Raw genomic sequence first — 24,608 nt, 5'->3', positions numbered from 1 at the left:
TTTTTGTGCCCTTTTAGCCGGAAATCAGTGTGACGATGCCGTCATATTGGAATTGGTGACTATTTTTCCTTTACACATGCTTTTTTTTCCTTTGCACGATTTTTCTCCACTAGTTGCCGATTTTTGCCTTGACTCAAAGCAGTTATTTTTGTTGTAACCATTTTTTCAGTGCGTCAGTCGTTCGTTTCTTTTTTTTTGATCGTTCATTTCTTTTGTCTGATTCACACTTTTGCCGCTTTGCGTTGGCAAATATGTCGACAATTTGCTCAAGTAGCGTGTCTATAAAATTTAAGTTCCAATAAAATGCCATGTCATTTGCTCTGCTATGCGCATACGTATGCATGGCATGCTCCATTGCCACTGAAGCACTTACAATTGTACGTGTGAAGAAGCAATAATGGATTATTCGAATGCTTATTTGCTTCGTATTGTGCCGCTAAAATTACCTCAATTAGTGTGCGACTAAAATTGATCCTTTGCAAGTAGAAATTTTTTTGTTTTTTTTTCGCAATGACTTGATTTCTTCTTATTCCTCCTCATTTCAATTTCATTCAGTATGCCAGTACACTTTGTGAAAAGTGAATTTAATTTTAGTTGCTGAGCATAGTTTATTTCAGAATTGAGGTCTTTGTCAGCTCAAAGTTGCTTAATTAAAAATTAGAATGAAATTCCTTAGATAAAAAGTATTTTTTATCGATTTCGTAAGTAAAACAAATGTAGTCTATGTATTAATTAGTAAAGTCTCCTAAAAGTATGCAACATATTTGATGAGCGTTAATTTTAGCCAAGCCACATACCTTTTTGACTAATACTTTATACATCTTAATTATATGCAAAAATATCCTTAAATGGTAGAATTGAGTAGGGCTTGATGTGAAGAAGGTCTTTTCCTCATCTATCCAGCATAAAAATTTAAAATACTGTATTAACTCCACTTTACCTTTCGCTTCGATTGCTCCCGCAAATAGCTCGAAAAAATATTTTAAGGTTGCGCGAAAAATACACGAAAATTTTTAGGAATATAATTTCGGAAACTGAAACTGAAAACAAGAGAACAGAGTAGGATAATAATTTTTAACGCTTTTTGTGTTCCATCTTTGTCCATTCCGAAGAAAGAAACGTCTCAAAACTATTTAATCGCATCCTTATGCCGAGCACACACATTTGTTTAAACCTAAAAAGTACTTCAGAATTCGACATTAAGAGTAAACACATGGGGAACATTTCACTTGGTTAGGTTAGATATTTTTAGCTCTGTAAGGATTATCTTCTTAAATGTCCGCACTAATAAAAACAGGAAGCTTATTTAACTATGTTAGTAATGAAATCGCCTTGAGATTTTTGTACTCATAAACCCGCCATTAGAACATTTCCTCTTGAGTAAGTATTTACTATTTGACTTAGCAGAGAAATGTCTTAGAAGACGTTTGTAGACTTGCAGTCCGTCAATTTTACTGCTAATCAACTAGTTCCCTGCAGATGAAGACGACCCCTTTTCAGTAAGAATCATGCTACAGAGAGCTGCAAGACGAAAAAAAATGTTCATAAATATTTGTATAGAATGATATGAAATATAATTCTCTAAGCTTTCGATAGAGTAGGTTAAGTAATCACGCTTACACTCTTGAAGCCACGAATAGTGTTACTTGAACAGTTTCACATGGTCTGTTGTGACGCCTAGAACTGTTCGTATGGATCAAAAAGACCGTTACACATTGCTAAAGCGCTTTGAGACTGATAAAAATTTATTGAGAAGACCAATATCAGCTTCATCTCGTTCGAAGAATGTATAAGAACCGTGAATGTGAAGGAAAAATATATTTTTCCTCCGTACAACTTTGACAATTTGCCTCCTATAAAATTTTTTATCTCACGACATGTTTATCTATCTCGCTCTAACCCCAATCATTGTGGCGCTAAGAAACTTGCCAAGAGCAAGTAGCTCAATGGACCGCCAAAGATTCAGTAAGATAGGTTCATAGATACAGGGGCTCCAATTTAACCTTTAAACAACAATAAATTCCTACAAACTTACCAAATATAAATTTCTAAACTCCCTAGTGGAAACTGAAACAAGTAATAAGGTCAAAAGTTCACTAATATGAGATTTCTAGCTGTATCTCATAACGAATTCGCGGTTTCCGGAAAGTTGTATGAAGCACGAGTCGAATTATGCCCTGGATGGGATATATGAAGTTTATCGCTATATTTTTAGCAACCAAAAGGAAACTTCGGAAGCCCTATAAAGTATATGTAGATATGAATGATCAGCGTGGTGAGCTGAGTAGATTTAGCCATGTCCTTCAATCTGTACATCTGCATATATGCAAACTCACCTCTCAGTTTACGTATATGGAATTTTTCTTACCTTTTTTTCCACCAAAAAGCTGCTCATTTGTCGGAAACGTCTATATCGAACCACTAAAAGAAAAATCTGTCACACACATAGAAAATAAACGATCGACCTCGAGTTCTTGTATGGAAAACCTTTTTATTCGGCAAATTATCTTTACGAAATTAGGCAGAGATTATTATATACGGCATAGCTACAATCTCCAATTATATTGTTCAGTTCGAACCACTATAGCTTATAGCCGTCATACAATTTACTGATCAAACTCAAGTCCCAGTACAGAAAACTCTTTTATTTGCCAAGGAATCTTCATGAAATTTTGAATGTGTTATTGCCTAACAGAACGGTGCAAGTTCCGAAGAAATTGTTCATATCGGATTATTAAAGCTTATAGCTGTCATTCAAGCTGACTGGTTATTATTAAGATAAAGACTGTTTTTACTCTCTTATGTTATAAAATGCACCTCTGAGCGGTGTTATAGCCTTGGTAATTAACGTTTTTCTTGTTTTTAAATAATATTTAATTAAGTAAATCCAAAAGTCCTTAAGTCCACAAGTTCATAAGTGCTCCAGCAAGTAAGCACATTTTATGTAAGTACACGTTTCAGAAAGAATATATGCACTTAAGTAATTGAATAAGTATGTAAGTAAGTACATAAGCGTATAAGAATAAACACTTAAGAAAATAATAGCCTAGCCAAAATAACACGTATGGCTACGCATAAGTACTTAAGTATGCCGTGCAATTAACAAAAAACCGTTAGTAGCTAACTCGTATTATGGAGCACACACACGGACATGCATAAATTCGTATATATTAGGGTGGGTCAGGAAAAGGAGTGCTTTTTTACGCTTTTTTGCAGAAAAATTGGTGGGAGCCTTACTTAGAAGTGTCTGCCAACCAATTTTTCAGAGTACGAAGCGAAAAAAATATTTTTGTTTTGAACCACCTTAACATATATATACATATACATACATGTGTATTAAATATGCGCCACATTTCGACATTTTTTCCGGAGACACGAGAAGGCATATTATATATTTGTAAGTACATAAACCCGACTTCTTTTGAGTGCCGTAACTTGCTTACCACACCGCCGCCTTCCGCCTATCAGTGCTGCTTTGCTACTTTCATTTTCTAATACAGCTGTCGTTTTATATGAATTTATTGCCATCGCGCTCGTCTGCATACATAATGATTTCAAAAATTTCTTTCATGCCACCAAATGACACACACATCCAACACGCTTACATATCTACATGTATTTTATGTTGCGGATTTTTTCCACATTTTACAATATTGGCGAAACTTGTCGCCTCACTTGCGCGCTTTTTGGAGCTTCTTCGAGCATTTTTTGAATTTTCTTTATTTTTACATTTGAAATATTGTTGTTTGCCTGTTTGTTGTTGTTGCTGCCTTTTCTGCCTTAAACTCGAGCAATTTATACTGGCTTAGCCTAGGCTCGGAGTTAAGTGCGCCGCGAAAAATAATAAAAAAAAAATGTGTGTGTGTGAGTGAGCGTGTGCACGCGCCGCTGCTTGACTCTAAACTTTTTTCATTTATTTGACTCCCTTTTTTATTATTTTTGGAGCTGTGAGCGAAAGAGTTAAGCATTCAAGATAAATGCTGAATCTGTGACTGAAATTCTAAACATTTCCGAAGTACAACAAAAAGGCAGAATTTATTGCTTTGCAGCGCCGCTTTTTTTCTTTGCATGTGTGTGCGTGTTGTTGTTGTTGTTATAGATTACATATTCAAATGCCCGCGCGTATTTGTTTGGACTTTTACAAATGTTGTCATGTTAGTAATCAATAATTTAAAAAGTTTTCTCGTGTAATGTTTGCCATTCGATTGCTGAGGCGGGCAAACTTTCTCGTTGCATAAATATCTAGGGTTAGGGTGCTTAAAGGGTTAAGGCTACTTTGATTGGTAGCGATTAATTTAGAGCGTGACTATAAGAAAATAATTTTTTATTAGAAAAGTCGAAGGATGAAGTAGCTTAAAGCCACTTTCTAACGATTGATTGATTCCTGAGGAATTTTTCAAAGCAGACATTTACGTGCGTTGCTCAAAAAATTATTTTTTGAAATGAAAAATACCGAAAATACCAATTTTGTGTAATAAGAAGCATTTTAAGATACTTGAAATTATTTTATTTTACTCTATTCTGTAAAAAGTGATTGATTTCAGGATTTTAGACACAAATAGAAGAAGAACCTATTAAATGTTGTCTGCTTTTATAATTTTCTTCATAAATAGAGTCTGTACATTCATTTTATGGCTTAAAGCCTAAATGTAGGCAACTTTTTCATTTACAATGCCTCAAACTTCATTTTACGACTTAAAGCCTAAAAGTAGATAATTTTTATATTTATTGAAAAATTGCGTTTTTGAATTAAAATACTCGTCAATACTGAAAAAATTGATAAGTAAGCAGAAATTATCTAGATTTAAGTAAGATAAAAGGATTGATATTCGTGAGACAACGTATAATCCCACTTGGACTACTAGAGATGCTTGTTCGTTGTATAGATTTAAGATACATTATTTCAATGGAAAATTATTGTTTTCGAAAATTCCGAAATGAATAAAAGAGGAACGCCTTAAAACTGTAGAACTTGAAAACTTTTTCTTCACAAATAATTAATATATTTATTCGTTTATGAATTACAGCCTAAAGGTAGGCATCGTTTTCTTCTTTTTGTGAAAAACTTCTTTTTAAAAAATTAATGGCACGTTACTATGGTGATATTTGTTTTTATCGTTTTCAATTTTGCTAAAAATCTACACAGAAAAAGTCTAATTTAATTCCTATATGAATCTCACCCTAAAGGTAGGCAACGTTTTTTTTTATTTTTGTGACAAACTTCTTTCTAAAAAAGTAATTGGACGATGATGCCATCATATTTTTTTCCGTCGCTTTCGATTTCAATAAAAGCCTACACAGAAACTTCAAACTTAATTCCTTTATGAATTCCAGCTTAAAGGTGGTTAACGTTTTCTTATTTTCGTTTCGAACTTCTTCAGAAAAAAATAACGGCACATTACTATGGCAATATTTGTTTCTCTCGTTTTCGATTTCAATATAAGTCCGCACAGAAAACTGCTTACTGAAATAATTGGTGTGACAATGAAAGCAGTTAATGGAAAAAACAACAAAAAAGCACAAAGCACAGGCAAATATTTCCAAAGTTAAATACCTGTAAATAAATTTTTGCAATAAACTTTGTCGCAACAAAGTCATCCAAGCATTTAAGCCGCTTAGGATAAGACAAATTACTATAAATAAATAATGCAGAGAAAAGAACAAAGCGCAAAACGGCGAAATGTAAATAAATAGCATTAAATGCAATCAAGCGAGCGCGAAAACAATCAAAGCCCAGCAAGGCGAAAGAGCAGGGTTTAGAAGAAATTGAAAAAGTCTGACAGCTGTAACGTTCTTTCCGACTACATATTAGTGTTCTAAGCACCAGATGTCTGCCTTGTGTTACAGCTTATGTTTGTCGCAGTGTGTTTTTTGGTGTTTATCGCAACTTTTCGGCTAATAAAAGTGGCTAACAGGTGCTGCCATCCAACAGTTGTTGACACTGCTTTATTAATAAATATATAAATAATGTACATTTCATGCCTGGTAGTAATCAATGTGACACTTTCTACCCTTTTTCCACACTTGATAAACAAGTGTTATTTGGCAACATTTTTTAATACAATTTTTAAGTGGTTATATCCATTCGCAAGTCAGAAAAAATCGTTTATAATGAGTGAAAATAATAAAGAAATTCGCTATATTTTGAAATTTTTGTTTAAAAAAGTTTTTGAACCATTTAAAAAAGACTGACTTCAATAAAAAATCGATGTTTGGTTATCACATGAATTGACTGCGAAAAATGTAGTGGACCAAATTAACATTCTTTGCTGAGACGAAATTAAATAGAACCATTTCTGAAGCGAATGGTAACAGGAGAGGAAAAGTGAATCAAAAAGCTCAACAAATGGTCGCAAAGCCAAGATTGACGCCTCGAAAGATTTTGCAGAATGTTTGGTGTTATTGGAAGGGAATCATCTACTGTGAGCTGCTCTAGCCTGGTCGAACAATTCTACATTTTACTGTCAAGAATTAATGAGATTGAAACAAGCAATCGAAAAAAACGGCCAGAACTGATCAACAGAAAAGACCTCGGCTTTCATAAGGACAACGATAGACCACACATATCTTTGATAACTCGGCAAAAACTGTAAGAGCTTGGCCGGGAAATTTTGATGCATCCACCTTATAGCCTTCATCTTGCACTTTAGTAAAGTTGGCTTCCAGAGAAGTCTGTGAAAATTACTTGTCGCAGTTTTTCGCCGAGAAACCAGAAAAGTTTTACACTGATGTAATATTGGCTCTAGCGGAAAAATGGCAAAAAATTGGTCGATCAAAATGATACATATTTGGGTCATTGAAGTTCTTTGTAAATATAAAAAAATACGTTGAAGTTTGATTGGAAATACGAAAAGAATTTTTCGACTACCCAATATTATCGCGTCAACTATTTCTGAAACATTTTTCTTAAAGGTTCTGAAACCAGCGTTTCGAGAAAAATGCGTTTAAAATTTGGGAAGCCGACTACAAAAAGTTAAGAAAGTCATACACTTACGGTCATATCTCTAAAACTATTATCCAGATAAACTTCAAATTTGCACAGAATATTCTGAAATACTATATAGTATATATGCATTCAATATATATGCAGAACAAAAAATCGATATTACAAGGTCAAATATACTTATAAGACTCACAAAAATTTCTGTGTATTGTAAGTCTTGTGGGCTATGTTCTCCAACCCTGACCACGAACTGTATTCAAATGGATTAAAATCTAGACTTTCAGATGACCAATCATCTGCATTGACGAAACCTGTAATATTGCTTTTCAGCCACTACTGAGTGGTTTTTGCCTTGGGTGGTGTCTTGCTGGAAGATCCAATGCTCTCCCTCGAAAGAGTAATGCAAAACTATTTTCCTACGGTTTCATAAATATGCTGCTGATACACTTTTGCTTCCAGTTTTAACCCCTTCAACACAGAAGTGAAGAGGTTTAACGTCTTAATAGAAGACTCCCAACCAAAACATTAATGCAGCTGGATGTTGCCACTGAAAAAGTCGCTTATCTCTATTCAGACTAATTTGCTTTATGTGCGTTGTCGGAAGATGACCACTTGATCAACAGCAGGTTTTCATATGAGGATCAGCTCGAATAAGTTTTGACATATATCTGATCTATATATATGTTTCGCTTGTTATAGCTTACTGTGGTCTAAGGGAATTTCTGCGAATGCGTTCGCGGACTAGCACAACGAAGCAAAAAACTCAAGACCTAACCAAGCGTACGAAACAGAAATTTCTTTAATTATTTTCTATTTATTCACTAATTTCGAAGTAATTTAGTTTTAATTGCTTTATTTTGAATTAACACTCTCAAAAATGAAGCATTTCTAAGACTGATAAAGTCACAGTTTCATTCTACATTTTTCTAATTGCTCAAACGCGAATTATACTTCAAGTATATTTTTACGATCATATGTGATGCTAAAAAGCAATACATATCTACACAGAATTTCGTGTCGATGAAATCTCAAATGGTGGACAATACTATAAAATGGATTTTGACTTTTAAAAATCGCTATAAATGGCGATTGTTGAAGTTTAAAGATGCAGAATTTCAACATGTCATTAATTTTTAGGAACGCCATCCGACCACTGACTACAGAGCACACACACTTACAAATTTCTATATGTATAACAAACAGTTAAAGCGCTTTAGAACACTCGAACACAGGAAAAATGGCTGACAAGCAGACCGAAACGGAACTGGGTTATAAAGCGCAAACAAATAGAAGCATTAAAGTGGACCATACACTTACGTGTCTTAATATGGTCCAATGTACGCATGTATTAGTACAGACTCAGTACTCATTTGGACTGCGAGCAAACACACTTGCTTTTTGACAAAAATCACAAAACAAAAAAATACAACGGAATTCAGCAAAAGAGTTTGAAAATCGTTAAAATTATCGTAAATATTTACGATGCACTTCATTTCACTTTATGCGTCAAATATTCATGAACGAAGGACTCTATTTGTCTGTGTGTGTTGCTTGTAGTAATCCCGAGTGTTGGTATATGCTTATATGAGCGACTTTTAAATAGCGAATGGCTGGAGTCGGCGAAATAAGCATTTAAACGAGCATAATCATTTGAGTTTCATATGAATTTCGCCATTCTCGCCAAATATGTGTGTAATAACGATAATGTCTGGCTGATAATGGTGGCGATAACGCCGCTCGCCAATGTGATAACACAGCAGCGCAGCGAATCAACAGCGAACGGGAGAGGGCGAAATGCTGTAAATATCCGATATGAGCTGTTAACTCTGGATGTTGCGCTTTTGATTGGTGTTATGTATGAATTTTGAAGAAAATGATGGAAACTTAAGAAAATATTTGATTTTTATTTTTTGATTTTGGCGACGTTGAGTGAGTTGAGTTACTGTGAATTGAAAAACTGCAATTTATGAACTTTTGAACTCGGGAGGTATGTATATAATGCAGAGTGAAAGAATGGTAGGTAAATTATATTATAGCGAAAGATACATATAAGCGCATAGAGTTGCCAATGTATGGAAAAAATATTTTAAACCATGAATAATGAACCGTAGCTAATTAATTATGGAAATGTATACATATAACAGCTCACTTGAAAAGTCCTCGACCTGACATATAGATAGAAGCATTAAATCCATATACTTTGTAGTTAGCCCTGACCTTCAACAGTCGCATGAATATACAAGTATTTGAGAGCTGTCGGATCATTAGTTTGTGAGTTATATCATCTTGAGTGAAGCAACTTTTGTTGTAGTGAAAAAATTAATAAAAAATAATTTCGCATGTTAATAAGATATTACTTTTTGAAGGGCAAAAATACAGTTGAAGTAAAAATTTGGTTCGACGAAAAGTTTCCGGACACTGACCCAAGGAAATCAACCATCAAGCACTGATATGATTTGTTCAGACGTTGTGAAAAGGGCAGCAAAGACGGTGAACACAATGGACGCCTAAAAGAGGTTGTTATCGATGAAAACATCAAAGAAGTCCACAAAATAATTTTGAATGACTGTAAAGTGCAGTTGTACCCGATAGCGGGTACTCTAAAGATATTAAATGAACATCTACATCATATCATTTACGAATATTTGAGTATGAGTAACCGCTGTGCAAAGTGGGTGCCACGCGAGCTCCTTTCTGACCAAAAACAATGACGAGTTGATTATTCGCAGCAGTGTTTGGAGGTGATAAAGCGTAATAAGCCGGAACTTTTACGTCGATATGAGACTATGGATGAAACATGCCTCCATAATTTCACTCCGAAGTCCAATCGACAGTCGAATGCGCATGGAATAATCAACCTTGAAAAAAGGAAGGACCATCAACAGTGACTATAACATAGTGTAATTGGACCATTTGAAAAAATAAATCGCCGCAAAACGGGCGCATTTGAAGAAAATAAAATTTCAGTTTCACCAAGACACGGTGCATTGTCACAAGTCACAGAAAAAGATGGCAAAAATCCATGAATTGGACTTCGAATTGCTTAAATATCCACGGTATTCTACGTCTCTGGCCTCCAGCGAATATTTTCTGTACTCAAACCGCAACAGTATGGTGGCTAGGAACAAATTTTCGTCGAATAAAGAGGTTGTCACCGAAACTGAGGCAAATGACGCATCCTACTAAAAAAATCGAAAATTTCTGAGGATCACTACAGGCAGTGTATTACCCCTGAATAGAACTACGTTGAATAAAAAGAAACGAATTTTGCCCAAACTACGTATTTTACTAAGGTTGGCCGGGGTCTTCTCAAATGAGTTGTTCAACCATTGCCGATTAAGAGGATAACATCGAAAAAGTTAAAGTCACTGTGCTTAAAGAATCGAATCAAAGAGATAGCAGAGGGCATGAGCATCCTTTATGGATTGACTAAATACATTGTGCTTAATGTTTAGGATATGAAGCTTGTCAATGCTAGACTTATACCAAAAGACGAAGTCGCCTGAACAGTAACAATTGACATCGAAACTGCCAAACAGTCTAGCGAATAGCGCTTCAAAAATAAACTCGTTCTTAGTCTCTCAGTGCAATGAAAAACTGAGGATAATCTCAATCGAGGCATACTTGTATAATAAGTGAATGGAAAATTGGTTTAAGTGTTGGCATGTTGGCATTGGCTTAAGAGGCCATTAATATTTGTATAAATATAATTTTTTTTTTAATCTTATTTGTGTTAAACCCGGAAAAGTGTATAAGATGGTAAGATAATCAAAATTTTACAAGTTAGGTAAATTTCGGAAGCTTCCAAATGAAGTTTTTTGAGGGCAAGAGTATTCATATTGAAATTTTACTTAACAGATTGCTTACAGAAATGGGAAAATGGGTATCATAAATTTACTATTCTATGAAAATCAAGAATCGTCCATAAAAATGTTAAGAAAAATATTGTTCAAGGCAATATTCTTTCCTGAGCCTTTGCTTTGCTTTTATATATAGTCAATACAATTTTAAATTTCTATAATTTCTATAAAAGACATGATTTTTGAATCGAAAAAAATATGTATAAAGTGTGTTTAAAGATCCAGGAAGCAATTTGGAAAATTTGACAAAAATTTAAGATGGGAAGCAATCATTTTACAAAGAAAACATGTAAAGAACGCTCTTAAAAGAGGAAGAAGAACCAAAAACGACGGGAAACCAAAATAAGTGCAGCCAAGTTATGACCAGCAAAACGGCATGAGCGTGCGAATGGCGCAAAGTATTATTGCCTTCATTTCTTGAAAATAACAAACGATATAACAGTACCGACAAAAGCTTACATAAGAGCCACACTACATACGCATGAACGCATAAGGACTTAACAACTTAACTCTTTCATACAAAAAAAGGAAGGTAAAAATAAAAAATATAGACAGCAATGGAAGATTTGCGGCCAGAGAAGCAACAGTAACGCCACAGCGAAGAGCAGAGCAAATGCGGTGACGGTGTCGAAGCTTTAAAACAACACGTTCAAATCAGTGGCAAGGCAAAGTGTGCCAAGTGGAAATTTATTTTCATTGCGCCGGCGAGCGGATAGCCGACGCAGGCGGGGCACATGAGCGTGTTGAGAAAGCCAAAGATGCTAAAAAGTGACAGTAAAGCAGTGAGAAGCATGACAACAGGCGCATGTGAGCATACAAACGAGGATAAGGTGCGCGCGTGATGCCCTTCAACAGCGCTATATATAATATAAGTGTGTGTATGTGTGTGCGTTGTTGTAACGCGTAAAAGCATACATGTGTACCTCATTTGACTGTCTGGCTGCGTGGATTTCACGGCATGTGGAAGTCTTTATTGCGCGAAAATTTCGCTTGCATACTTTTCGGCGGCTGACAGCACGTACAGCAAACAACTAACAAAAAAATAACAACAACAACAACAATTTGAGTAGGAATGAGCTGCGCTTGAAAAAGATTGCCACGACAATTGGCGCAGAAGAAAAGAAAACAGCAAAGACTAGAATATAGAAGTGCCTGCGTGTGCCAAAGCAGCCGAAGAAGAAGCTGCAAACTTCACGAATGAATTAAATTTAGCGCACGCTATGCAAATAACTTAAAAAATTGGTGACTGCCAAAGCCAGCATCACAGCCAAAGCCATGGGAAAAACTAAAGATGGAACTGGCAACGAAAGCCAAGGAAATGAGCGAAGAACTCGGAAATAAATCGAGAAAAAAAGCGCACAAAAGAAATTGGATGTGCGCTTGTGAACCGAAGGGGAAGTTGAAGGTTGAAAAATTTCGCAGCGCGTACAACAACAAAAATGCAGCAGCAGATACAGTTCATACACAAACAACAACAACGAAGTCAAAGCATGTGACAACAAAGCAGAGGAGAACACGCGCAAACGCTCGGCGCTAAAAAAGAGTGGATTGTGTTGAAGCAGTCAGGAGGAGGGAGAGCAGGTGGGCAATCCGTGGAATGAACGGGAATTCAAGAGCTCTGCACTCAAATTGAGCACATCGTGTTGGCTTTGCTATGCGCCGGCATTGGTTACACTGCCGGCTCCATTACCAACAGCCAAATGAAGGTGAATGCTAGCGAAAAATTGCAGAAAAGCATACGCGCTGAATGTAGGGGTGGAGGGTGCTGCGCTGCACGCAGTCGTGCGTGGAAATAATTTGTGAAATACGAGCAGCTATGAGCTGCACGGTTTTTAAAAGCTCAGCGCGCGAGTACATACTACGCAGCTTTGCACAGTCAAGTCGATGGTGGCATTGTGGCGCAAAAAAAAAAATCCAAAAAAAAAAGAAAAAAAGAAGTGATGGAAATGAAAAACTCGCCAATCTACGCAAAAGCGTCTCAGCAAATATAATTTACTTAACTCTACATTTGTAGAAGTACACACACACACACACGCGCTCGCTATTCAACTCAAGTGACCCGTGTAAGCATGCGCATCTGGTTGGCAGTGCCAAACGATGGCCACAGCACCTTCAATTTCACAATGAGGTCACTCTGCGCGTCACACCAATAGCTCTCATACATATATACCAAGTTGAGCTGTGACACTTTAAATCCTACGCATACACCATTTGCACGCCAATAGCCTAGCATACTTACAGGCGACTGCACACTGCTCAGTACATTACCCTTTTAATGGCTTCATAAAAAGACTCAATGGTCTCATAGTTCCATGCATAATGATTTAATTAAAGACACACAAATAGTCATTAAATTTGCGATGCCTGTGGTTTTTGTTAATCTAATTTTCTTCTATTGGCTACTTGTTATGCTTATGGCTGCAATTTTTGGGGTAATTTGACCCCAAGCAGCGTTCGCTGGCATTCGTGTGTGGTTAAGTGCTGCTGTGTCGGGTCTGCCGACTGTGATTATCATCGTATTGCGTAGGGAATTTTAATTAAAAATCGTTTGTTAGGATTTAAATGGCTTTGAATACGCCGAGATTAAGCTGGCGGCATTTTATGACTGCATGCGCTCCTAAAGGTATGCTATTAAATGGCCCATAAAGATTTCTATGCAAATGTTTATTTTACATGAGTTTATACCTAAGAATTTATTAAGGTAGAATTCTAAAATATTGCAATAAAAGTGCTGGTAGTTTAATTACGCTTATGAATTTTCGCTTTATTTCTTGAGATTAAATTCGGCTTGAGTTAAATAATTTAATTGAAATTCGAAATTCATGTTAAATAGTGTATGAGTAAGCACTAATTTTATGTATATATGTTTTGCTTTATAAGTTACAGTTCAGTTTTTAATTGAATATTTTTGAATTCAGCGCCTAAAGGTGTGCTACGCATTACATCGAAGGAATATGCAAAGTTTAGGGGGTTAGGTGGGTTTGAAAATTTCAAAAAAATTGATTTTTTGTCTTATTAAGTAGTGCAATTTGTTCAAAATATTCTCTAAAAATTTAGAAAATTAGACCCTTCGACAGTTCCGCCCATCAGGCCACGTCAGTGTACCGTAGCGCACCGACTTTAAATGCGTTTCTCTAAAAACTACATTTTTGAAGTCGGTAGACACTGACTCACGAAAAGTTTTGGACCGATTTAGTTCGAATTGTGTGCACATCTTTAAAACAACTTATTTTTTTAACCAAATAAATGGCGAAATTTTACCACAATTAAGATTTTTGGTTAAAAGTCTGAGGAAAAATGAAAATTACAATTTATTTTCCTTTGTTCCAACACGAGATTGTACTAACGAAATATATTTGGTTTTTTGATTTAAGATTAACCAATAATAAATTATGTTGTCCACAACGAGAGCACTTTTTGTGAAACGCCCAAGGAGATAAGGTCTCAGCGCCTGCATTTTGAACATTTATATAACAAAATTTCAGGAGACATTGTGCAAATATGTACCTTTGATAAGCCATGATAAATTTTTGAAATATATGATTTTTCACATTAAAAAATCGTAAAAATACCTTTTTTTGGTACCCCTGAAACCCGCCTAACCCCATAAGTGAGAAAAATGTGAAAAAAAGAATGACATAATTCAAATATCGAACACTGAAAGTAAACTGGCAAAATATGTGGTTAACATTGAATTTAGGAAGCCCTATTTATAGTAGAAAAGATCACCAATTAAAACTTGTGAGCAAAACGAGAAGTTCAAAAGCAGGTCACAGTGATAAAAATGATGGGAGAGTTCACTTTTCGACCCATCAAAATTTTCTTCGAAATAGCTCAAAATTTCAAAAGACAAAAATTTCCTGCAAATGGCATAGTAATCTAACTTCTATGATCAAGTTTAGCTGTGAGAGTTTTGCCTTATTTCAGTTTATATTCGATAGAAATTCGAACTGTAATATCCAATTTTTTCTTTATGATTAGCATTACAGATATTTGAACAACCTTAAAGGATTTCAGGAAATTTGTTAATAAATTTTTTAAGTTATTAGAAAGAACTTTAAAACCTCCTGAGTATATTAGCAGAGCTGAGCGGTATTTAGTTGGTCAAATGGTAGGCCGAAAGAATGGCATCATTCGGCAAGTAGTGCTGCTAAGTGAGACCCAATCAAACAATGTTCTCCAAATTTGTTGGAGTTGAAAATAATTTTAAGCTTTTTGGTTTTCATTCTATCTTCCGACTTTTTAATTAGAATTTCGAAGACTAGAAGCCCTACAAAATATTTCACTGCACGACATAGTACTGTGCTGGATTCTACTGGTTCTGCCTTATCTTATTTCTGAAGCTTGATTGCAGAGCGAATTTTTCTTTGAAGACCGCTACGATGTTACTAAGTTTCTGTCTTTCTAAAAAAATATTTTTTTTTTAATTTTTTTATAATCCAAAGCAAATTTATAGTATGTTATGCACAGTTGGTGTTCCAAGGCCATTGGTGTTGCTGTCTCAGTCATTGTGCTAAAGGGCTTTTGAGGACACTAAATGGTCTAGGGAAACTAGCGTGGTCCGCTGTTGTGTTTTCTGATGAAAAATTTTTCCAATTGAGCAATTTGTACACTCTCAAAACGATAGGGCGCTCTACAATTGTTTTCATCGAGCCTGGCGTCAAAGTAATTTCGAGATACTATCGGGAAAGTGTTCTTGGGGCTGCTTTGAAGACGTGGGCAAACAAACATTTCGGTTGCAAACCATGGACGTTTCAACAAGACTCAGCATCGTCTCAAAGGCGCGAGTGATCCAAGAATGGCTAAAAAACAACGTTCCAAACTTCATTACGACCACACAATGGCTCTCGAATTCACCAGATGCGAATCCAATGGATTATTCTCTATGGGCCATTTTGGAGAGCAAGGTCCGAAGTAAAAAATACACCAATCTCGAGATGCTGAAGAAAGCCATTGTCCGTGAGTGGGCCAAAATATCAGCAAGTCACATTCGGGCAGCTTGCGATTCGTTTTTTGACCGTCTCAAGGCCATAGTTAAGGCAAAAGGTGGTCATATCGAGCAAAAGTAAATTGGTCCTGAATTTATGATTATTTTCACATATTTAAAATAAATAAAAATAATTTTCCAAACCGAATTTATGGCTTTTTTAATTGGTTACACTTCGAGTGCTGGACTATCAATTATAATTGTCATGGAAATCCAACTGTCAAATTCAAGTCCTGGTATGTAAAACTTTTCTGTTTGACTAGATCTTTCCACAAAATGTGTCAAAAAATATTGTCTAAAGCAACGGTGTAATCTCCGAAGAAAATTTTTCTATCGGGCCACTCTAGCATTTAGCTGGCATATAACATGAATGACCAAAGTCACGTTCTTGTATGTAAAGTATATTTTTTCGTTTTTAGGTGAATATGGAAAGAACTAGCAAAGCTTATTGCAGCATGACTCACATTTTAATGCAATGACTAGGTGCTCTAGGTTTTAAAAAACGTCGTTAAAGGAGTTTCGAGGTCGAATTGGAGTACCTGTAAGGTAAAACGTAATAAATCCAAAGTGCATTCGGATAATATTATATTAGCTGATTGGGGAGTATGCCCTTTAATACAGGAACTAAATATGTCTGAGATATTTGTATGAAATATATGATGTTTCAAAGAGAATTTGTGGTTATAAAGACTAAACAAATATAGATCAACAAAACTTAGAAAGCAACCGTATGGACGGTTGCTACTATGGGGATTTTGGAGAAGGCTATTGCTCAATAATGCTAAAATCTTAAAGTTTCGGATAAGAGAACTAAATATTCGCAAGTTATTTTTATGAAATATCTGACGTTTCATCGAGAATTTGTAGTTATAAAGAGTAAACAAAAATAGATCAACAAAACTTGGAAAGCAATTTTATGCTACTATGGAGATGGAGAGAAGGCTTTTATGCTGAATAAAGTTAAAGAATTTTCGGGTAGGAAGTTTCTAAGGAAAGAACTAAAATCTGTATGTTTCGGGTAGGAAAAATATAAAATCTTAGAAATGTGATAGAAAATACTATCCGAGTTCATTACATTCATTTGTGAAAGTGGGGCTGACTTAAGGCTGACAGTTTATTGCATATCCAGATATTCACAATATAAAAGTATAATAGTTCTTTAATAAAGTTTTAATATAAAAGCATTTACGTATACACACACATACCTTTCCAGCCAGTCACAAATGAATTTTATCAAGAAATTTTGAATTTTCTTTCACATACCTGAAAGTAAAGCAGAAAATATATTTTTATTGTAAAAACAATTAAAGTAGTTGTATGTATGAAATTGTGAAATTAAAAATTAATATTAAATATTTGTGGTAATACATATGTATAAAACTAATATATAATATTACTGAAAAGCCATTTAATTTATTTCGAATAAAATTTTTGTTTGCGAGAAATTTATCAATTTAAGAAATAGCCAGCTTGTAAACAAAATAAACAGCATAAATTGAAACTCCGTTACAAAGCGAAAACCAACAAAATCATTTAATAAATGCTTAAATATTCTATATTCCATTTTACAGAAATTTTCAATGCTTTTTAGTGAATTTTATTTATTTACTTTTTGTTAGTATGTGTGTGTGTGCGGAACTTTATTTTAATACATAACCGCAAATTTACATTTCCGTTTTAAGTTCTAATTTCTTTGCGCAAAGCTGTTGCACTTGTCTACATCTGTATAATGGTTTGTATTTGCCATTTCCTTTGCCACACTACGCAGCAACAAACATTGTGCCATGTGGCATGTTGCAGCGACACGAGTGAATGAACAAATATTTTATATGTATATGTGTGTATACATATCTGCACATATGTAATACATTTTATTGCTACGAGCAGCATATAATTACATATGTACATTAGTAAAATGCTGCATCGAAATGCTAATATTGCAGTAATCGCATTTGCTACTGCGCGCACAAAATTTCCATATGCAACTTTGCCTAGGTATGAGTTTATGTGTGTGTGTGTGCTTGTTCACACGTGTAAATATAATAGATGCGTAAAACATGTGAAATTTTAATTAAACACCGCAACATGCTGGCAACGCTTGTGTTTATTAGAATATTTTTGAAAGACTGTCTACAGGCATTTCGAAATGTTTTTTTGTGTGTGTAGCGTATATGTGTGTAAGTGCTTAAATTTTGGCAAGCAAAATAATTTTACTGGAGCTTAAAAGTCATGCCATGAAAATGTTTATGGTGAAAATTTCATTTTAGTAGTCTTTAACTGTTTGTTGTCGGTAAGACTTGAACTTTTACTTCAATTACTTTACCACACTGTTCATACCAAAGCTTAAAAGATTTACAACAAGCAGAACTCGCTCTTTCATGGCTCTCAGAGAGCACTGAGACTACGAGTTTCACTCGACTCTGAACTGAATACGGTTTAAAGGAGTGATTCTTTGGTAAGAAGTAATACAGACTAAACTTGAATATTGAAAAATTTCTAGGTGAAGTTTCCAACCTCTAAATATTTGTTCGCTCCATACAAAAGCTTAGGAGTTTGGCAGCTAGCAGAATTCTCTCTCTTACGGCTCTCAGAGCGGATTGAGACTACGAATTTCACTCGATTCTGAACTAAACACGGTCTAAAGGAGTGATTCTTTAGTAAAAAGTATTAAAGACCAAGCTTGGATATTGAAAAACCAACCCTTAAATATTTGTTCTGTGGAAATAAAGGTCAGACATGTATATATGTAACAGATGTCCAAAGTTTATCTAAACTATTGTTCCTTGCGCCTTGCGTTGCATGGCTGATTTTACGCTAGATTACTAGACTCTTATACTTTTTTATATTTAACTGATTCCAAGACGACAGAAATTGTGTAGAACTGTGAATTAAAGACAATTTATTGTGTAACGAGAACCCAAAAGAGAAAGTGCTGCCGACATTATAGTGAGACCCCATAGACTCTGGCTTAAAAATGGTATTTTCTCGAGGTTAGCGTTGTTTGTGTTTTATAACTCTTTATGAATACAAATTCTCGATGAAACGTCAGATTTTTCATAAAAAATTTCCTATAATACGCGAAACTTCCAACCCGAATCTTTGTGATTTTAACTTAATTCGGCATAATAGCCGTCTTTTCCCTCTCCATAACAATAACTGTCGAAAAAGTTGCTTTCTAAGCTTTGCTGATCTATTTCTGATTAGTCTTTATAACCACAAGCTCTCGGTGAAGAATAACTTGTTTCTCATAAGATTATGGCTGCAGCCGATAGTAGGTTTTCGGTGTTTTCGGGTTAGAACACTAGGAGCAGGTCTTTTGTCTATCATGTCCTGACAAAATCGGTTTTGCCTTCTTATCTGGCTTATTATTTTACATTCTGGTTAGCTTTTAGCTCGGTTTCAACGACAACCAGAAAAGCCATACTAGAAAATAAAGGCCAACCTCTCTGAAATTTCCAATATGAAAGGCTATCAAACAGGTTAGTTGCGTCGGAAGCTCACAGAAACAAGGTCCACCGATGAACTATAGGAAAACTGTGCTTCCAGAAATAGCCAGCGCGATCTTTACAAATACAAACATCCAGCTTTATCACTTAACCGCATTAAGACTTCAAGGCATACATCAAATAATAATTTCGCAAAAATTTCGTGTTCATAAAGCAAGTTCTACTTAATTCATTATCAGCTTTCCAATAACAAAATATAAATTCTCCTCATGTTGCCTAGCGACCTCTTGACCAACCGGTCAGCCATGTAGAAACTACATGCACATCCTTTTAACTATGTTGTCGGCTGTCTTGCCACTGACACATCACAACTTTTCCGGCTGCTGGCTGATGTTGATGTTGCTGCAGTGCTGTGCAAACAGTTTCACGTGCAACATTTCGTGAGTGCTGTCAACATGACACATTTAAAATGGCAAATGCACCAACAAACACAAATAAACAAAATGAATTGCACTTCAGGGCTCCACCACGCCAAGCCAAGCCACGCCACGCCACTTAACGCTACTCCACTTTCGGCTGCCGCGTTGCTCCATTTCTGCTTTGGACTGTGTGCCACCTTGACAGTGTTTTTGTTTTCGCTTTCAAGCTGCACGCTCTCTCCGTTATATGTTATTACATTTATTTATTTTAATATTCTATTTTATTTTAAATTCGCTTTTTTTACACTTGCGTCCCTTCACTTGCGCCATTTTGTGTTTTTAATCCCACTTCCGGCCTGACTATTACCTTGACTACACTTTGGTGCCGCTGCAGCGCACGGTGGATGCTGTTGCCAGGCACTGGTTGCAACCTGGTGTCGTTAGTGGGTCGCTGCTCTGCATTTTCTGTGCTGCTCTTGCCGTTGACTTTGGCAGGTTTTTAAAAGCAACGGAAGTTCTGCCAGCCACAGCGGAACCCGTGGGGCATATAACTGTTGGGTTGCATGTGCACTCGCTTTCGTTGCACAATTCGTGCTGCAGGAATTGTGGAGATTTTCGTTTGCACATATTAAATACGAAATCATAGTCCAGTGCAGAAAGTTAAAATTACATAAGAGAATATAAGTTATTTATAAGTAAATCAAGAAAATCAAGTAAGAGAGGAAACAAAGTAGGTGTGGAAGGCGAGCTTAAGTGTTAAATGTAGAAGAAGTCATGCAATTTTAAAAGTAGACCGAAATACTTTTCAATTAAGCCGCAGATTGACAGTTGAAATCATATTATCACTAACAAGAAGCAACATTTTTAAGGTATTTTTCGACAAAAAGCAAAAATAAAAATATTTGAAAAATCGAGGTTGTATTAACACGAACGAAATCGAGTTTTCTTCAAACGCTATTTTTAGAGCCGGTGAGGAATACTACTACAAAATAGCAGCGTATTTTGACTGTAAAATTTCACACGAACTTCTTCCATCAGACACCTTTTTTCGGAAGTCATCCTGGACATTTGGTTGTATGACCAAAGGAATCCAAAATTTTTTCAAACTTAATTGCCTTTCAAAAAATCGCAAAAAATGGGTTTTTTCTGGCTTTCCTCTAGAATATTCTCATAAATTTTCAAGTCGATCTGTTTAATAGTTTCAGAGATACAATCTTGAGAACTTGTGCGCCGTCTTTAAAAATTTTTTTGTCGAAACTGTGTTTTTGAAGCCGGTTGCCAAAATTTCTCGAGAACTCAGAAACCGATCTTCATGAAATTTTACACAGGTCTTTAAAATACAATTCTTAAAGACTTGGAATAAGGATATTTTTCATTTACAAATATTTGAAAAACAATTTTTCGAAATTTTCAATGAAATTTTAATTTTTTTGTAAATATGTCTGCCAAAAATTCAATTTTCAGTTCTTTCTTCCTTCGTCCAAGTTCTGAGTTGAAGTTTTAGCTAAAACACGTATTGTTTTAACTTTAGTTGATGTTGTGAGGAGTTATCCTGCCAACACAGGCGCATCTTTTTTCCGAGTGATCATCGGAAATAGCATCGCTGTGGCCGAATTAAATTTTTTTTTACGAAAATTCCAGAATTTCTTTGTTAATATTGAATGTTTGTAACAATAAAAAATTCAAATGAAATATTTCATTTTTTTACATGAGAAAAGACTGATTGAAAAAGGCTAGTTTTTACCCGAGGAAGCCCGTCTAACCCCTGAAGGTTCTATTGTCTCATAAAATTTTGTTAAGAGCTAGTTCCAACCTTGTTACATTACAACCAGTAGTTATAGATATCATTTTCGGGGTATACAAACTACTACGCTCAAATTTCGACGACGAAAATGTACCGGGTTATCCCATAAGGATGACATGATTTCATGATCTGTAATTTTTTCTCGTTATATGCAGTAATATTTGCAATTTCATCATTGGAAAGATATACACAAGAGCAAAATTTACAAATTATTCAATTTTATTATCAAAATAATCGCTCTACAATTGCAACTTTTCTTGCGCTTTTGCGATTTTACGGTCATAATAAGTGCTCGCTATTCGTCGAATTGTCGAAAATTTCGAGCGTACATTTTCTTTCCATAATATTCAATTGCCAATAAGACAAAGAAAGGCTGGAAGTAATGAAAATATTGCTGCCGTTCAGACAAGTGTTACTGAAGACCGCAATTTGTCAACTACAAGACCTTCTCCAGAACGGGGACTGTCTCAAACTACAACCTGGCGGAATTTGAAAAAGGATTTGAGCTTGCATCCATATAGAATTGTTCTCACTCAAGCACCGAAGCCATTGGACCACCGTGAAATTCGTGAATTACTCTGATTTTGAAACTTTCTTGGAACATCTTGAAAACGTTAATGATTTTTTTAAGAAAATCATCTGCTCCGCTGAGGTTCACTTTCATAGGAGTGGTGCGGTTTTGGTGCGTAGAAAATCTACAAGTTATTTATAAAAAATACATTACGTTCACATAAATTGACTGTTAGGTGTGGTTTTTGGGCTGGTGTAATCATCGGTTCATACTTCTTTCGAAATGAAGCAGGTGGCAACGTTACTGTCAATGGAGAGCGGTCTAGATCAATAATAACCAACAACTGACCGAAATTGGAGAAGTCATTCGTGACAAAATGTACTTCCAACATGACGGGCTTCGGCCACAGAGTAGAAAGTTTAGAATATCGTTTATTTCAAGAAATTGTGATATTGAGGAGGCTCCAAGAAGTTGTGATTTAACACCATTAGACTACTTCTTGTTGGCTTATTTGAAGTCAATGGTCTTTAGAAGTAAACCAGACTCACTTCAAGCAGTCAATACTGAAGATGCTGTTCATGGCATACGACTTGATTTAGTGGAAAAGGTATTTGGAAATTGGGTTCACCGAATTCGTTGCTGCCAAAGAAGAAAGAAGTGGTGGAGACTATTTTAATGATGTTATAATTGTTAATTGTTTCACATTAAATAAAAAACATTTGAATTTCCTTAACAATCAGAAAAAAATGAAACATATCACTTTTATTGGAAAACCCTGTGTAGGTATGTATATATCCTGGAACTTACGAGGGACGATAACTATAATAGGAAAGGTGAATCTCTTCAAATTAATGTTTTTTTGGTACTTTTTTTTTGGTCAGAATATTTTCAAAGATACATCCGGGTATAGAAAACATTAATATTTTGGTGTTTAGGTCACCTGAATAAGCTCATATAATCCCAGGTAAATGAAAAATAAATATACTTTCTATATATTGTAAGTATTTAGAAGAATCCAATTAGGTTTGCACTGAATAGATATTTCTTCTTGGTCCAATAAAGCTCTTGGGTCAATCAGTAGTCGGCAGCCGGGAGAGTACACGTTGACATTTTGGTAGCCTTGGTTTGTAGGGGGGTCTAGAGGCTATATAGAGGCAGAAGTGAAATGTTTTTAATAACTGTTGTAGCTCTTCGGCAGACAATGCTGATATAACACATATTTATTTCATTTAAAATAACTACAAAATCCATTTAACGTTCGAAGTTGGTATACAATTTTAAGACGCTGTCATTTTATGGGTGGCATCTAACCTGTTGAATTGTTTAGGGTTATCTATGAAACATATAATAATTTAATTACTTCTAGTACTCTTTTGAAAGAATTTTGGGCACATCAAAGTAGATATCATCTATATACCCACTAAATATCAAAATAACTAAAACCCCGCCTTAGCGCAACAGTTAAAATCGCCCACCTTTCCCTACAGGGTCATACCAATAGATCACTTTCACGCTTAACACTCACACTTTCTTATTCATTTTTCGTTCTTAAAACGTTGACTGCGCTGAGATAAAGCACACACTGCTATCGTGAAAGAAAAAACCGAAAAAGCGACGAAGAAAGAAAAAACAACGCGAAAATGAAAAATTCGAAATCGAACGCATGAAGGGTTGCAATTTTTTTAGCTCTTTGCAAACGCTACAAAGTACATATTTACCCACTGAACGGCACGTACCATTGCAAGTAGGTATGTATGTGTGCGTAGCATATCACACATCGCCGCTGTCAGCATTTCACTCATTCTGGTGGTGAGGCGTATATTTTTCTTTGTCATATGCACTAGACTGTGAAGGAGAAAGGACCGCGCTGCTACCCGAAAGTGTGAGCGGAAGCCGAGGTTACGATTTGGCAGCAAAAATCAACAACGCGACCTTAACTCTTTATCAAATAGGCGATGCTGATGGGTCACCGAGTACATAGTATACTTAATATGTGTGGTGTGTTTGCGCGCGACTGTACGGCAACACGCCAAGTTAATATATTTTTGTGAAAAATCTTTAGGCGTAAGCTTAGCCTGTATGCTACACGCGAGAGCCTATTATTCATCATTGATTTGTTGGCTGCGCAAATCTTTTAAAAATAATGTTGCTTGCAGCGGGTTTTTTTCTTCTTTATTTATTATTACTATGTTGTTGTTGTTGTGGCACTTGTGTAGCTACACGCCTGCTGCCACTCATTGTAAATTTATTTGCCGCTTCACTTTCATTATAGATTTCGGTGTGCGTGTATTAATGTATGTGTTTGTCTGCAATAAATTTGGGCGAATAGAAGACGCGCTGGTGTGTCTGCTAACGCGCTATCTTGGCGCAACACTTGAGTAACGGTAATGGAAAAGCGATACTTTTTTTTGCATGTGAGAGAGTGGGTGGCTTTGTGGAACATTATTCATTTTGCGTATATATCAAGAAAAGAAAAATGTTACTTATATAAGAATAAATGCTAAAAATTTTCAGTCTGAAAGTAGGTCAAAATTCTGTAAGCAAAATTAGTGCTTACAACGATATTAGAACTAAGCTCAAGGGAAAGAAAAAAGATTGAGACATAGCAATCAAGAAGATATTAACCACACCAATGTTA

The 24,608-nt window shown here is 35.5% G+C and overlaps 1 protein-coding gene across 3 annotated transcripts in view; it reads right to left on the bottom strand.

Annotated features, from left to right (window-relative positions):
• Positions 1–24,608, bottom strand: part of LOC120773986 (furin-like protease 2) — a 392,069-nt gene that overhangs the window by 126,408 nt on the left and 241,053 nt on the right. The window contains exon 1 of one of the 3 annotated variants that reach the window (XM_040103247.1): positions 16,996–17,015. The exons of the other annotated variants lie outside the window; for them this stretch is intronic. The gene's annotated coding sequence lies outside the window, so the exon portion shown is untranslated. Of the gene's footprint in view, positions 1–16,995; positions 17,016–24,608 lie in introns of those variants that run through there. 3 annotated transcript variants of the gene reach the window in all.

The sequence above is a fragment of the Bactrocera tryoni genome, chromosome 4 (assembly GCF_016617805.1).
Source record: "Bactrocera tryoni isolate S06 chromosome 4, CSIRO_BtryS06_freeze2, whole genome shotgun sequence".
Taxonomy (NCBI): domain Eukaryota; kingdom Metazoa; phylum Arthropoda; class Insecta; order Diptera; family Tephritidae; genus Bactrocera; species Bactrocera tryoni.
This window is presented reverse-complemented; position numbering and strand designations above follow the sequence as displayed.